We start from the raw sequence: 17,644 nt of genomic DNA, 5'->3' as shown, positions 1-17,644 counted from the left end.
ACGCTCGAGCAAAGTATTTCAGAACCCCTTTGGGCTTTCGATAGCGCCATTGTGCACCGGCAATCGTGTTTGCACATTTCATCGCCGGCCGAATAATTTCGTTTCGTCGTTGCACGTACCATAATAGAGACGTTCCGCAAACTGCTACGGGCGCTTCACGTGGACCAAACATTTGCTGACATGCAAGCCAGGTCAAACATCCCCGGGCGGTACTTCGAGCATCGCGGTCTATGCACACAGAAAAGTTCCGCTAGCTCTCGATGCCGTCGCGTTCGTTTGTTTTTTTATTTACTGTGCTGGAAAGACGATTGCAAAACCCGGGGAAGCACCGTGGACCCGTTATCGCTGCAAACAACAATTCACCAGAACTCCTGTACCAAATAGTAACCTGAATATCATGATACAATTTTAGAAGTTCGTGCGACACATTTCTTTCAAATATTTCACTCTTTTTTTTTTGCTAAATTTCTTTGCTAAATTTCATAATAAAACAGAAGATTGTTATGAAAATATTAGTCAGTCAGAGAGGGAAAGAAAGAGAGAGAAAGAGAGAATGCGTGGATAAGATAGTTTTATTTTGTTGTAATTATAGGATATTGTAAACCGAGCCCAATTCTTGGCTGTAATTCTGAATAAAGCAATATTATTATTATTATTGTTGTTGTTATGAAAATATTTCTGAAATTTGCAATTGAGTTCGTGTGTGGTGCTCCCACGTGTTGGGTACAATTTTTTAAAAATAAATGAACAAATTGTAGCGTGCGTGATGGTGAAATAAATAGAATTTTGAAGGGGTCATTTCGAACCGTTGGTTTTGTTAGTAATGATACTGTAATGATATGCGTAAATGTGCATACGTAGGTCAAAGGACGTTGCAAATTCGATGCGTTCGGTTGCATCGATGCACGTGTTGCTGAACCACTAGCACGCGTTGAAGTCACGTGACCTCGCACGGTGCAAGCATTCGAATTAGATCCGGCAGTGATCGAAACTCGCCTTTTATATCTCAATTACGACTGCTCCTCCATGTTGTTTCGGTGACACGTGTCGCGGGCTAAGATTGGCCACAATCGATCTGCCTCCACAGTATTACCAAACAGCATGATCACTACTTTTCAAGATAACGTTGTCGGAACATGCAAGTCATGCGTTGTTTGCACTCAATAATATCATCGCGATTTTTAATCAGCTACTATTATATAAAAATCGTATTCGAATCAATTATATAATTATTTTCAATGTATGTTATCTCAACTGAATATTCCCAGGCATTTCAAATTTGATACATTTAATTTAACATATATGGATTGAAACAGATTATCAATCATTGCATAGCTTGAAAAACTGCCAATCTTTGTACTCATTGTTGGCAACAAAATTTTTAGTCCCCTTTGCGAGGACATTAATTGCAAGCTTTAAATGTCTTAATTTAATATTAAGGCGATCTTATTGTTGCATTTACACAATAAAACGGAGCAATAGAATAGAATTGCAAAAGAATAGAAATTAATATTTAGAAAATTTCTTTCTTTCTTTCTTATTTGTTTTCGCTATAATGGTAACACAGAATCATTATTTTTTTTTTTTTTTTGTAGACGTTTATTTTAAAGTGGTCGCATTAACGGCTAGGTCATTAGCGACCACTTCAGTTACAATTAAATATAACAGAGAAGGTTACAGTTATTTTTTACATTGTGGTGGGTTACAGCAAAAACAAATTTATAACATTTTATATGTATCAATCGATTTAAAAAACAAAAGGACGTTTCCAATATTGTTCTCGTTTAAATTCGTCATGAGGTCATTTTCGATGAAAAATCTGGATTGTTGAGAATGAATCATTATTACTCAACGATTAAGCGATGTAATAAGAGAACAATGTGTTATGATTAGTAAAGGCAAAGGCAGATGTTTCGCATTGAATTGTGTTTAAGCGGATACGAACAGGATATCAGCGCTAACATGATCGAATTAGCGGAGATTCTCTTGTCGACGGGAAACTGACTATGATATCTCAATTACGCTCGCTTTTACACGGCGCTGGGCGAACACGTGCAGGATGGTGTGAAGTTTCCCGCTATCAATTTCTCAAAGCCAACCACCGAGTGATAATGGCACGTGGCGGTGGCGTTTAGCCGAGTTTCGGTCTTCCTGTCCACGTGCCCGTTCAATGCGACACGTGGCCATTACCATAGGCCGGGCTAATTTCGTGGTGTACCTCCCAATCGAGAGAAAAAGATCGATAGAGGCGTGCGACGAGATGCTGTTGACATTCAACAAAAGAAAGATAACGATAATCGTGAATGGCTAAATTTGTCTTTTGTATCTTTTCTTTTCCAAAACGATAAACGCGCATTCGAACGTGCGATTCTGAAACGTGCAATTATTACTTTATCATTATTATGACTACATATACAATTCTTTCTTTTCTTAATTATTTTGACAAGTTCGAAATAACATAACAAAATTTTTTAACTTCTTCGAATATTTTCCCTGTTGCACGTTTCCACATGCAACAACTATACGTTCAGTGGAATAACAGTATGAAGCGATCGACGAATCGCTCCCATTGAGTCGTTCATTGCACAAATCGATTAACTCCATAAAACAAAAAGTTGAGAAATGCAATGAAATAATGTAAATTGTTTGTTAAAATTCCCTTTATAATATAAATTCAAATAAATATTGTAGAATGCATAAATACGGATGTAGCTTTTATCTAACGGTATATAAAATTAATAAGAAAGAATAGCCAAAAAATAGTCGTCAGTAATGTTACAATTTTTATGTGACTGGTGGAGTTAATCGATTTGTGCAATGAACGGCTCATACATCCCAAATGCCTAGCCGATGAAAGTCCTAAACTAAATTAACTAAACTAACCTAAACTCCTCTATTCCTGTATGCCAAACCTTTTGTTTTTTTTTTATGCTTTTGTAAATTTCGGGCCCAATTATCAGGATTACAACTTCTTTTCCTCCCAATCAATGTGTTTGTTGCAAAATTTTTACTATTTCAATCAAAAGAATCCGAAGAAAACCATAAACGTTTTCTTGAGCCAGACTTTCTGTTGATAAATCGTATTGAAGAACCATCAGATGATTCACTGTTTCCCACATCCACATTGTTATTAGTCTCACTCATCTTGACTATAACGTTATAATATTTATTTCTTTCAAACCACCAACAAATTGAAATAATTGTTTACAATAATTTAATCCCAAATACGATCTGGGAGTGATGTTGAAAAGTATACAGTAGAAGTCAAAACATACCCAATTAAACTTTATTCTTAATAATAACTAATTTGACTTCACAAGTACACGATCCTGCGGCAATTAGATTGTCACTGACTAATTTACTTTACTATAATTCTGATAAGACGGCACTACAAAATGTGCCGTTATCATTCAGCGCTTGCTAGTGCATTTGAGTTGCATTATTGCAATAGATTTACATTAGAGTACGGAGCTAATCGAAATGGCCTCCGAAATAAATTATTTATTATTCAATGGCCAAAAAAATGTTGTCCTGTAATGGTGTTAATCTTTATTATTCGGGAAAGTTATTATAAATATAAAAGGTTATGATTATACCAAGTGCTTTGACACTTAAATTTAAGATTGTTCAAAAAATGGAGTTAATCGATTTGTGCAGTGAACGGCTCATTTCTTTGTCGACGAGGCTCGAAAGAAACTCTCACGGTCGAAACGCGAAGAATTGAGACGTAACAGTACTTCCACGGTCCCGTTTAGTATCCTGCAGCCCGAAACAGCATCAGGAAGTGCGGCTAGGACAGCAGTTAAAAAGTTCCAACACCTGGTTCCGTTTTTTTCTCGGTCCGGAAACGTAGCAGCTCGAACAAGTAAGAGAGAATCGTTCCATTCTTTTAAAAGCCTACTTCCGCGCGTTAACGAAACCCATCCATGAAATGACTTTCTGGCCGATACGTGACGACTCTACCAACGGGCCGTGTCTATTTCCCGGGACCGATGGAACGAGGGGCAAAACGAGGGAAAATCAAACAGCGTGGCTAGTCGCGACTGCCGTGGCGAATCGATTTTAATGCGTCGGAGAACGTGACTTCGAGGGTGCGTGCCACCTTTGTGGACCACCGGTCCTGTAATTTCAAGGTATTTAGCCGGTCTAACGAGGCCGGCACCCCCGATTCTCCCTTCGTGCTGTCGCAAATAGATCGTGGATCACCGAAGGCGACAGTATCGGCGAAACTCCCTACGATTATCGATGTCGAATTCGAGAAGAACGACGCACGACCTACGACTGTTCCGATAAAAGTCCATAACTTCTTGAGATACAAAACTGATCATTAAAAAATAGCCATTAGAGTACAGACGACATTTTCTCTGTCAATTTTGCAGGAAATAAAAGCTATGTATTAGGAGGGCCCGTAAGTGACCAATTATTTTGAAATCTAAAACAAATGTTGTGGTAAATTCAAGTTTTTATATAATCTCCAACATTATCACTAGACTGCGGATGTTTATGCAAATGCATATTTATATAGAAAGCTGATAAAGCAATGGGACTTAAACAGAAATATGCTTTGCGATTAGAGGATTCTAAAAATAGGTTTTTTTATTTTGCACTTTTTGCGTAATGCATATGTTTTGCATATTTCTCTTGAAAAACATATGCAATATATTGTTGCATATGTTCTTCAAAGAGAAATATCTGAAACATGTTATTTTCCGTGTATATGCATATCTGATGCTCATATGAATCATTTATCTTGTTAAATTCGATAATTAAAGTCGATAATAATGATACGCCGATATAATACTGAAGAAGCCTCAACAAGTTATGATGTTCCGACCTTATATTGCTTACCGAATCAGTTCTAAGAACACATGTAGCTGTTGGTATTCAGAATTCGAACAGTTCAGTTTGATACTCGATGTGGTGAGGCGAATTTTGTGAGAGTGCTTGCGATCATTATCAAAATGCCGTAAGTTCGGAAAAGTAGGGTTTTACTGACGAGAAGCTGGATCGAAGGCGATCCCAATTTCATTCTTGACGAAAATAATGAAAATAATATTTACTGTGAAGTGTGCAATAAAAGTATAAAGTGCGACAGAAAATCGCAATTACAGAACGTACAGAACTAAAGGCGAAACAAATTCTTCGCAAATAATTGATTACTTACGGGTGGCCCTAATAGAATCCTATTATCAGAAATGGGGGTAGTAGATCGAAGTGTTGTCTAATTCCAGGAAATTGATAAGCAGCAGCATTTTCATTTTACCGATCGAACTAGGGGGCACGGAATATCAAGCCCTGCGTTTCACATCACGCCCAAACTGGGCCAACGATCTTTTCCAGCCAATCAACCTTATCCACACATTAGCATTGCGAGCTATCGCCACGTGCCGGCCACGTGACCGCGATGCGTTCCCGGTGCACGTCGCCACGTGCGCGGTATCGCGCGCAACCCCACGTTCATTCAGGAATGGATTATTCGCGGATAACACCTCCTTGAAAAAAGAAAGAAAAAACGGTAAGAATAACAGTGACAAAATGGTCACCCGGTCACTCAGAGCTAAAACGTCGCGTGCCACCTTGAGCACCTCTTGGGACACTTAGGATCGACACCGGGCTCTCCCGTGCGAATTGTTGGATTTTTCTAACGCCTGTCCCGAGTGCTATATTTTAATAATGCCGGAGTGGTCACATCTGCTGGCAATCAATTTTTTAAACACCGAAAGCTTCAACCTAGAAAAAGCCTGCATCCTTTAATCTTATCTCAGCAGGCTGTCTATTATTGCTAAAATGCGGAATGTAAAAGTTTTTTCAAATCGATTGTAAGGAACGAGAGTTCCAAGTGAATTGTAAGAAATAAAATATTATATTTTAATAAAACGAAAATGGTGCCACAGAGCTCTTAAATTCTGCTAATGTATTCACAGGTATTTCGCCTGTTCTCTTTACAAGTGTATAAAATCGGCAGCGTAGGCATCGACGAATTGTTGAAACAACGAGGTTTCCCATCGCGGTTTTCACACGGGCGTCCAGTTTCTCGCACGGTGGCTCCTGCGGTCGTGTAATAACGCATTCACGAACATTTTCCCCGGACCACCCCCATTTTTGTGGCCACCCCGGATTCCTGGTGAAGCGTGCGCCCATTTTACGGTGATTCCTTGCCATGCGGTAAAGAAGCCGGTCGGCGCCTTTGAAACTCACCACTTTGGCGGCGAAGATCAGAGGGAAACCGCGAGGGAAGGATTTTCGCGCTTTTGACCCTTCAAACATGCCACTCCAGACGATTTTCACTCGTTTTCCCCGAGGCCCGACGCGATCGGCGAAACTGTTACGTCAACTGAGACCTGCTTTTGATGGATCGTTCCGCCGAGCCTGCTTGAGCGTGAGATTCTCGAGGGTGGACTTCCTAATTTCGTTACAGTGAATTATACTTCTCTTTTTTCGGTGAAATCCACGTTCAGGTGAACGCAGCTCGCATCCGGATTATCATGTTTTTTACAGTGGGAACCTGCAGGAAACAGGAAGTTGCGGTGCGGATTTATGGGGTTCCCGTTGCCGATTCGATCGTGGAAAAACGATGGAATATCATCGAACACCTTTTCCTCGGAAAATATTCGCTGGTGGAATATTATCGAAATTTCTGCTTTTGAATGTAAGGTATAAATAGATATAATGTATTTTTAATGTAGGATTAAATGAACGACTTCAGTTGCCTAATAAAGAGTAACGAAATATATTTAGTTTTCAGTTGCTGGATTTGTAGACTTGGAGAAATAAATACTTGAGCTGGCGATATCATTTCAAGAGAGTTCGTCGAGTCACGAAACCGAATCCACAGCTCGTTAGCAGATGATTAAACAGCGTAATGGGTCTCTTGGAAAAATGACGAGCTAGTTCTCGTGTTACTCTGCTAAAGAAGTCTATCAATCACCTACGATAATGACAATGCTTATTGTTCGATTGTGTTGTAACTCTAATCATATTTAAATAGAAATTATAATAGGTAGGAATTAATTTCAAGATAACGATCGAACTCGGCAAGTTGAAATTTTGCACGCGCGTCTGTCCGCGTTCTATGTAATAGCACAAATTTTTCTAAGATATTTTACAAAGAATTGTGGGAGTTGTTTTAAAAAATATCATGTCTCGAAAGATCTGTACACTCATGCATTGATTCCGTCCTGAACATAATTAATTTATTTATTACAGTCATCTGAGAGATCCAAATAAGATCTGGAAAGTGATTATCGTACGTCCCAGAACTGTGATCATATTTTCAAAATTACACACGTGCGAATAGACACTCGAAGGAGAAAATTTTTTGTAAGAATTTCGAATGCAGAAGTGAAACTTGCGATTCGTGGCTTGTCCGACGTAGCGTGACACACGGGACATAACATTTATCGTCTCGTCGCGGCGCGATTGTTATGAAATAATAATGTGGTGCGGGGGCCCGTGCTCCGGAACAGGCTGGTCACGAGGAAAGGGGTGAAAGTGTGCGGTGGGGTCGAGCCGATCGCAATCAAAGCAGAAGCCGGTGTCCTCGGGACACGTCACTTCTGTATTTCCGGCGGTGCTCAATATCCGTGACTCGATTTAGCTGGATAATGAAGCGGAGTCGGGGAACGGTGTTAATCACGCAAAAAAACTGCCGATCCCGGAGCCCGACAACTAACATTACACGTGATTGCGAACTTAATCACCGAATTGCAAACTTTCTGCTCGCGACGATTTTAATCAAGTGTCATATAGTTTCAATTCCCCCTTATACCGTCGATTTGACATAATCTTTCACGTAAACAGAATGTAATTGTGTAATTTTTAATTGTAACGCTCGCACGCTTCTCTGTGTAAAAGATCCTGAGATAATAGAAATATTTATATTTCGATGAAAATCTGGTAAAAATATTAATAAAAAAGATGGAACGAATTAAATCCTTTGGTTTCGATTAATGAAGATACGGATCAGGGAGGAGTGCAACCAAATGAAACGCAAAGCGGCAATGACAATTGTGTTCGAAGAAGGGGATGCAGAGTGGAGAAGCCTAACGAGAGCACGGATCAAATAATTCCGATAGGAAACGATAATCGATGCAAGGATTTCCCTCGATCCTTCGATACCACTCAGCCTCGTTACCGCGGCCCTTAGGGGATCGCTCGAGGACACCTTTTTGATACAAGCAAAATCTTGTTTTCCTGCCCCCTCTTGAGTAGCGATGGGTTCGATCCAATTTCTCCATCGCAGTGAACAATTTCAGAAAATCAACAAACGCTCACAGACTACGCCGCACAGTGGGCAATTTGGACAAAATCGGATTCAAAATCAAAGAACTTTCGATAGAAATGAGGTAGAGCGATGAATTTTCTTTTTAAATTAAAGCTGAAACTTTATAGAATATGGGAAAAATAGGGAGATTATTACCATCCAATCATTTCAACGAAAAAATGACTTCATTAGTTTTTGTCACAAAAATCTATTTTTTGCAAAATCCTGAGGTCGTAGACAAATTTTGAGACCAGATTTGAAATCAGCGTGAAAAGATCTATGGGAAATGATGTATAGCATGTTAAAAGAAAATTTTTTCCGCGCGTGGTATTGGAAAAACTAAAATTTTCTTGAATTTGTGCGCGTTTAACGAATTTTCTCGAGGTTAAAAAAAGTTCGTACCACAATCTCTCTATTTTTCCCATATTCTACAAAGTTGCAGCTTTCATTTAAAAAAGATTTCATCGCTCTACCTCATTCCTATCGAAATTTCCTTGATTTTGAATCCGATTTTGTCCAAATTGCCCACTGTGCGCCGCTCTGATTCTATTAGGGTTACCCATAAGTAATTATTTGCAAAGAATTTGTTTTGCCTTTAGTTCTGTACCGATCGTTGAAGAGAAAACACGCGTTCTTTTACAGTTTTCGGTAAAGCAGCCTATGTTCAAAATATTCTAATAATTTTTTTTTACAACCCTGTAATAAAATGACGGCGTCCGTAAACTGATGGAGATTATATAATAAATAAAGAAATAAAAGCTTGAATTTATTACAAAGTTTGTTTCATATTTCAAAATAATTGATTACTTATGGGTCCCCCTAATATCCCAGCTTCCTGGTAAAAGCTTCAAAGTTATGAATTTGATGAAAACTGAATGCTATCAATACAGCAAGCTAAAGCTCCGCAAGGATGTTGCAAGAAAGGACACTGATGAGCTTCGAATTTGATGAAAACTGAATGCTATTAATACAGCAAGCTAAAGCTCCGCAAGGATGTTGCAAGAAAGGACACTGATGAGCTTCGAATTTGATGAAAACTGAATGCTATTAATACAGCAAGCTAAAGCTCCGCAAGGATGTTGCAAGAAAGGACACTGATGAGCTTCGAATTTCAGTGTAGAACGTAATCGGCGATGCAGGTGACCCTGATCGAGTGATACAACTCTCTACCGTTTCGTTGGAGTGGCTGCCGTTCGGAAGGGGTCAGTAGCCATCGCTACTTCGAAGATCCGCGTCGACATGAACTGCCGTGGAGTGCATCAATGTAAGAACCACTGCGATTCGTACAGCGAGCACCAAAATACAGACAGATGGCTCGTTGAATCTCATCGGTGATGGTGAAACGTGTCTGTGAAGGTCCCTTCGTCGGTGGTAGTGTCACCTATGACGTACAAGCTCGGGGTGTAACAGGAATCCATGACGAGTCCGAAACGTCCACAATTGTTTCTGGATCGTTCGACAACTAAAACTTCGATCTTACACTATGCAATTAAACGATCGAAGAACAAAAAATAAAACAATTTTCCAAACTTTTCGATAAATATTCTCATTTCTCCGATTCTTTTCAAAGATTTATTGCTTAGAAATGAAAATACATTATGGGGGAATTTTTGAAAAGTAGTTGAACAGCAAATGTTTCAGTCGATTGCAAAGTTGATCGGGGTACCATGGCAACAGACTGCGCTGTCAAAATGGCGGAACTTTCATCCGCACCCCCCATAAACTCGTCAAACGGCGCACACAGACGTCCGGATCGTTCCCCTTGTGGGTGATGACGCACACACGTAAGCTAAACAATAGTTAAATCAGGGTGAGGGGTGGCCACGGGTTGCTGTGGGTGTTTAATGAGCTGCCAGCCAGTGACTGCAAGAGGGTACAGGCCGACTGGAGCGGGGTACAAGGAGGGTTGACGGATTTTTTGGGGTGCGAGGAGGATGGTGAAATCTATGGGGCACGAGCTACGGCACCACTTGACTGTTTATGGGACCGGCACCGTGTAAAGTGTAGGAATAACATTGCATATCTTTATGTGGAACTGGTGCGTTATTTTAACCGACTTGCAGGAACCGTGCAAAATCAAAACCTGTCGCATAAAAATTAAAATTTAACTATCAGAAGTGATCAATTGATTGGAAAGTCCGAGAATTATTATAATAAATGCGGTACATCAGTAGCGGATACTGTTTGTACAAGAACCTATAGAGTCCTCGTGAAACTTTGGACTCTCAGTTACTCTTCGAGAGTTTCTAAGAACACTTAGGTTTTCCAGGAGGACCCATCGATCCAGGAGCTCCCTAGGAGGTCCTTGAGAATTCTCGGGAACTTGCGTCGAAGAGTCCGAATTTAATTCTTGTTCAGAACCCTGAAACAAATCGATGTCGTCTTTCAGCAACATCTCAATGCAATTTGATAGCAATTGGACGAGTATGCGTCCGAGAACATCGTGCTGAGGAAGTTTGATGGGAACCGTTATTATAGCGGCGAGCTGTAACAATGTTCTAAGGGTTTGCTAAGAATTCGTTGCCAGTCCCGATCGACTGACCCCTAACCTAAGCGCGTCGATCACCTGAGCATTCAGGGCAGTAACGCTTCCGTGAAATTAGGCAGGTACACATTGATCTTCCTCGAAGACGCGCCGTTTACCATATTAAGTTACTATTTGCCCGGCGATTGTACAAACTCGAAGGGCGCTCCGATTGCTATATTGAGTTACTATTTGCGGACGATTTGGAGAATTAGGGAAAACCGTTTTCCCGAATCCATGAAACGGGACGAGTCGACCGTGCAGAATGAAATTCTATATCCACTGCCGTTATACTTATTGTTGCGGGGGTCAGACGGCTAATTACCTCGAACCCTCAAAATTTCCGAAAAAAAATGTAAAGCTTCACTTCGGTACCTTCTTGCACAAAAGACGGAAGAAACTGCAATTTATTCTTTCAGCCATTGTTCGAATCCGAACCAAATTCGAGCGAAACGATTCAGTGAAAATTATACAGGATCGTAATATTAGGATTTGTAATTTTCGTAGAAATTTTGTGTTGCATCTGTACGTTATGTTTTTTTTTTCGAAAACGAGTTTGCCTAACAATGCAAGCATTCGTTCATCGAACCTTCGACAGCACTGTCTTCGGACTCCCTCGAGTACAAATAAAACGCACGCACACGCGCGCATACGTGGATCTGCAGATCAAATGTGTTTTCAGCGTGCGTGTAATCCTGCCTAAGCTCACCCTACAAGCCCAATAAAACGTGCGCTGCTACGAATGCTTCACAATGACGTTAAATCAATGATTTGTCCAACCAGCCTTTGCCACGGGCTTTAATCCCGGTTTTACATGTGATTAAATTCTGGCTTAAGTGTCGGGGCGATTGATATTATTAATGAATAATGTCGCCGGACAGTGTATTAAATACAATGAACGATCGACGCGTTGAACGATGCAACTGTAAATATCAATTTCGATACAGTTGCAGGACAATGAAACATTAAAATATAGTATGATTTCTGCGATTTTATAAAATTTATTTTTGCAGGCTGCCTTGAAACATGAACTGAAAGCATACTAAATGTACTCACTAAATACGCTTGCTATGGATTTTTATAGTACCTGACGCGACCGAGTACAAGATACAGCTGCAAATATCGATTTCAGCACAGTTGTGACACAATGAGATATTAAAATGTTGAAAAATAGTAAACTACAAAAAAAAATTTTTGCGGGCTGCCTTGAAGCATGAACTGAAAGTATACTAAATACACTCACTAAATACGCTTGCTATGGATTTTAATAGTACCTGACGCGACCGAGTACAAGATACAGCTGCAAATATCGATTTCAACACAGTTGTGACACAATGAGATATTAAAATGTTGAAAAATAGTAAACTACACAAAAACAATTTTGCGGGCTGCCTTGAAGCATGAACTGAAAGTATACTAAATGTACTTACTAAATACGCTTGCTATGGATTTTCGTAGTACCTGACGCGACCGAGTCGCTTCCGATCTCGATCTCGCAATCGAAATATTGAAATGTTGAAAAATAGTAAACTATACAGTCTCTAAAACAGTTTTAATTTGTAGTTTTTAATACTGAACACAGTCTGAGGGCTACGCGGCTTTATTGAAATTTTAAGTGTTCTAAAGAAGTTTATTTTAGAAAATTGTTTCGCTTATAGAGTTTAAGTGATGAAGAGAGTAGAGAGGAATTACCTGGCATGAGTTCGCCACGTGCCAAAAATGATACTCGCTGAAACGGAGGGAATCATTAGCAGTATCGACGGTCGATGGATGTTCGACGAATCCCGATCGACTTTGGAGGACTCGTGGCTGCCTGGACCAGTAATCCACGTCATTCCGGGATGAATGCCTGGCTGGCTCGGGCATTCTTCAAGTAAATTATAGTCTTGAATGGCAGCACAGTGGGGGGTTGGTTGGCACGCGTACATTGGGGTACACCTGCCCCCCGTAGACATCTGTCCCCTGTATTTCCATCGCGAGAGTCAAACCATAGCGTGCGGACTCTCGGCAGTTGTTGTCAAAGTCTTGTTAACGCCTGGAAATGTTAAACTTTAATTCTTACTGTGCCTTCCTCTTGGATTTACGCTAGACCTACCACGGCCAAAATGACCGGTCTTAAATTTGACAATTATTGAAACTATAAAAATTCATTTATGGAAAATAGTGGAAGAAATTTCCTTGTCCAAGCATTTATCATATCGAAAATTCCGGACGATCTTAATGAATTTAGGATTGCCATTTTTACAAGGCAATATTTACCAGATACTGTTAATGCTTGGTAGGTTTAGTGTTGAACAAGATATCTGCGTATCTTGATGCATTTATGTGCAAGTTTAAAAAATGCAAGAGGCCCTGCATATCAACAAAAATGAATTTCTACTCCGTATTTATTACAAAGAATCTTGTAGACCACGCAAGAAAATTGTTCCCCTCTTCAAATTTGTAGAAAATAATGGAGTAGATTTTGAAACAATCGAATATTCATTAAATATATTTCTAACGCTTTATTGAGAATAAATGAGACTTTTATTTTTCCTGTTCGTTCCTTTCAATTTCGTTGCAAATTTTGTTATTATCGGGACAACGAGTGCAAAATGGCGGACTTGGTTCTTCCAGACGACAGTATAATCAATTTTCGCGTCTCGTTCTCGTTAATTGAATTTACCCGCGGCAGGGGCGTCGATCACAAGCTCAAATAAGGCTTTCCATATTTTAGCGAGCTGCCACGGGAGGAACGGAAGGCTATGGTGTCCGCGGGGTGTGTCCCATGACGTAGTGGTCTAACCGGCATTGTTCGTGGTTTACCACAAAGGCCTGCAAATGCCAACTTGCAATGAAAAGCCGGCTACCCTACACACCGCGTCTAAACAGATGCCGAAATACGACGCCGAAAGATGTTTGTCTGAATCTTCTTTTTACACCCTCCAACTATCTGTCGACAGTCTTTTTCGGGGTAAACACGCTCGGGGGTTGTTTTGTTCCTTGATCGACGTTGCTTTTGTTCGATTTCACCTTTTTAGTGGAGGCCCCGTCGCCGGTAACTTCCGTACAAATTTAGTTCTGTTTAGCAAAACCGAAAATACTCAACCCCTTGCAACGAGCCGGACTCGTTACCATAATCCGCCTGTTTTCAATCGAAATTAAAGATTCACCCTGTTGTCTGTATCCAAACAAATTTCATCAGGATCATTGTTACAATTAGACTGCCATAGAAATACTAACTTCTCAATTTTGGTTAGATTAACCCTCTGCACTCGGCGCTATTTTCATTCTAAAACTAAATTTTTCTTCCGTCTTAGAATATTTTCATTTTATTCATACGAAACTGATCCGATTTCCACATATACTATTTAAATGTTTAGTAATCTATTCAATACAATTTTTGTAATTTAACAAATATTTTGTAATATTTTTTGTAATTTCTTTGAAATAATGCCACAACAATTTCTAGTGGTGCTTCAGAGTCACCACTCGAGTGCTAAGGGTTAAATAAACTGTTTTCGCCCAATTTTTGTGATCGCCGAACGGACGATCGGAGTAATCAGATTTTGCAGAATTATAAATCTCAGAGCTGCTATATTCACGATCGCTTAACATCCTCGGCCACTATGCCACAAGCACATGCCACGATCAATCTCCGATTAAGTGCTCAGCGACCGGTCAACGTAATTTCCCGACTTTCCACGGGCAAATGGCGCGCGCTCTCCAAATTTAACAAAAACCAGCTTCTTTCCATTTTACTTTCCGATCAATTATCTGATCGGCAGGGACCACTCGGATGCGAGTACCCGCCATTAATCTTCGATTAAGTGTGCAACGATCGGTCAAGGTAATTTCACGAATTTTCGTGAATTAGGAAAACCCGTCTCCCCACCCTTTTCCGAGCCGGTCTCCCCGTTAGGGTGCCCCATGGCGTACCCCGTGCTCTCCACGGGGGAGCACCTCTGTCAGTCACCAGTATGTCACCATACAGACCAGCGCCCCGGTACAATGAGGGCCCTGAACGCGATCGATATGTGCACTCGACGGAAACGACCCAGCGAAAGGTCGATCAAAGCGAAATCACTGCGCCTGGAAATGCAGGCGGCACGATGTTTATGGCCTGTAAAAAATCCTCCGATGAATCTTTGTTTAAACCAAACGGCGAACGCGATCCGGCTGGACCATTGTTCCTCCGCTTCCACTGCAGACGATCTACGAGCTACGCGATTTTTAACCCTCGACTGCCGGTAGAACAATTTATAAAATATTGTACCTGCAACCGAAATTTCAGATCGTGTCTCTCTCTCTCTCTCTCTCTTCGATTTAATTTAATGTTTTCATAAAAGTGTAATATAATAAACACCTACTTCTTTTTAGATACCCTAAAATGTTTTTGCATTTCCTGCGTACAGTTTCAATTTCTTTAGTTCTTCGTGTTGCGAGATGTATTCGTTAACACGTTCATGGACAGTAAAAATTTCTGATTAGACATAAACAATAATAATAAGTTAACTGTCATTAGTGATGACAAATGAAATGTATATTAATTACAAAAACAAAGTTCAATTTGAAATGCATATTAATTACAAAAACAAATTTCAATTTGAAATGTATATGACTTACAAAAACAAATTTCAATTTGAAATGTATATTAATTACAAAAACAAATTTCAATTTGAAATGTATATTAATTACAAAAACTTAAGGTTGTATAAAATTGAATGAACAAAAATTGGATTTAGAAGTTGAATGCTACAGCATTCACGTCATTTCGCATCACTATGGAAGTGAATGCTATAGCATTTGCGTCCGCGAACGTGTTAAAAATGAGAATGGTTAATTTGTAGTATAAAGCAAAAATGGATGAAGACTGGTCCTTGGATTTCTGTTCGATTAAAAGATCTGAACTAGTTGCCTGGGATTATTTCAAAAGAGATTTCAAAAGAGTCAAAAGAAATTGATAATATTTCTTTCGAAATAAATAATACCGGACCAAAGTTCGTATTTTGTTCAACGGTCGCGTTATCTGCAGGAAATCCGGAGATTGTGTTTTCCAGGTAGCCGAGCCGGTATTGAATTAGCGTAATTCCGGAGAATAAATCACTGGTGTTTCCAATTTCTTATTTTCCGCAGTCGCACCCCTGGAGTTGGAAGCTGTTACGGGGTGCACAGGCAAAAACTGATTGAATCCCCCCAAAATCCAACACCTTTACGGCTCGTGGACCGTCTGTCGTGGCTATGCACACAGTTCCATGTCGCCGGCATAATGGTTCCATTGAAGCATTACCATTATTGCCGAGATTTGGGGAAACGATCGAGCGATGCTAACGGATTCGTCGCAGCTTGCAGCTTGTTTGCAAATAGGCCTCGTATACGAATTTATTGATCAAGTGGTAAAGGATGCTGCGCTGCAACCGTTCCGCGCTGGAAAAACATTATTCTTGCGCGGGGATAAATCCAATGCGAAACGCAAATTTTGAAACTCCATGCTCTTTCAACATCCATCATTTTCTTTTTACATCCACCCTGTGGACAGGATAGAACTACCCTTATTTTCAGCGGCGATACTATTATTGAAAATTTCTGCTAAACAATATTTGAGAGTTGAAGAAAGCAATACAACGAAGAATTGTGCGATAAGGTAATCTAGACGATTTGGAAATGGTTTGACATTTTAAGCTGGACAATGCAGCGAAAAAGATTTTATAGATTGCCTCGATGTAGTTTCGAATTTCAAAGGGAGCGATCGATCAAAAGGAAGCACCAGAAGAAAACGATTTCCATAACTAGAACAAGTGGGTGTTTCACTGTCGTGACACCGTGGCCAAGTGTTGGGAAAATAAATAGCCTGATCGCTCGATCAAATGGAGTGCAGACGGGGTGGGAGCTATCAAAATATCCGAACTGTTGAATTCAAGATGGAAAAATAATATTTGCCCGGTGCTCTTGCAACTTCTGTCTCGACGACCATAGTGTGTATCCGCTCCTTGAAATAATATTTCCTCGTACAGGAAAACTGCGTCATTTCAATGTTATGCTAAAAGAATTAGAAATTCCTAACAATGCGTACACATCAACTTCGATATAAATTGCATTTTGAATATGAAAAATATGGGAGAAATTAACGTGACAGGTGACAAAGTCGATTTTTCCGATCGAAATCGTTTTCGAACGTTTCAAAGTCACGTTTCGACTGATGTAATCCGCAGGATTAGGCGGGTAGGCGTAATTTCAGGCGCAACTTGTGATACATCTGCCCCGCAGCGATTTCTGTAAAGGACACGTGTCCTGGCACGTGCTTATTCATTCTTGAACAGGACCTCATTCCTGCAAAGTGGCTCGAGCACGCTCGTTGGCAAGATGGCCACTATTTAATCGGAACTTTTGTGTTTGCGTATCCTTTTCCACCCCATGATCCCACAATTTTATTACTCAACGGATGCGTGGTTTATCTGTCATCAGCGTTTCACGACGATCCTGATCATTTCCGAGTGTACTAGTTTGAATTTTATGACGCGTGCACCGCTGTGCATACAAGTGTCGGTATGATAATATGTAAATAAATAGAAATAAATTCACTACTCGAAGATAATAAATGAAATTGGGAACACGAGCAATGTTGTTTGAGTGAAAATTTGCAGAGTCAAAGTAATCGAGATTCGGTAATCAATTTTCTAATCATATTTATTGCCGATCAGAACTACAAAATTGTCTGAATTTCTGTCACCGTGTATCTAAAGCTTTTTCGTAAAATCCAGAACACGCATAAATTTTGCTCGCAATTACCGAACGCCGCCTGCCGCAAAATCAATATGGCTGCGGGCAGATTGAAGGGTTTTCGTCGACAGACGCGATAAAGCACAACGAGCTACGTA

The 17,644-nt window shown here is 40.1% G+C and overlaps 2 protein-coding genes across 2 annotated transcripts in view; both read left to right on the top strand.

Annotated features, from left to right (window-relative positions):
• The window catches only part of LOC143353582 (uncharacterized), a 385,968-nt gene that overhangs the window by 309,687 nt on the left and 58,637 nt on the right, over window positions 1–17,644 (top strand). The gene's annotated exons all lie outside the window — the stretch shown is intronic.
• Cad74a (cadherin 74A) overlaps window positions 1–17,644 on the top strand; it is a 110,448-nt gene that overhangs the window by 45,199 nt on the left and 47,605 nt on the right. The gene's annotated exons all lie outside the window — the stretch shown is intronic.

Source organism: Halictus rubicundus, chromosome 4, assembly GCF_050948215.1.
Source record: "Halictus rubicundus isolate RS-2024b chromosome 4, iyHalRubi1_principal, whole genome shotgun sequence".
Lineage (NCBI taxonomy): Eukaryota > Metazoa > Arthropoda > Insecta > Hymenoptera > Halictidae > Halictus > Halictus rubicundus.
Note: the sequence above shows the minus strand (reverse complement) of the source record. Positions and strands in the feature narration are given on the sequence as shown.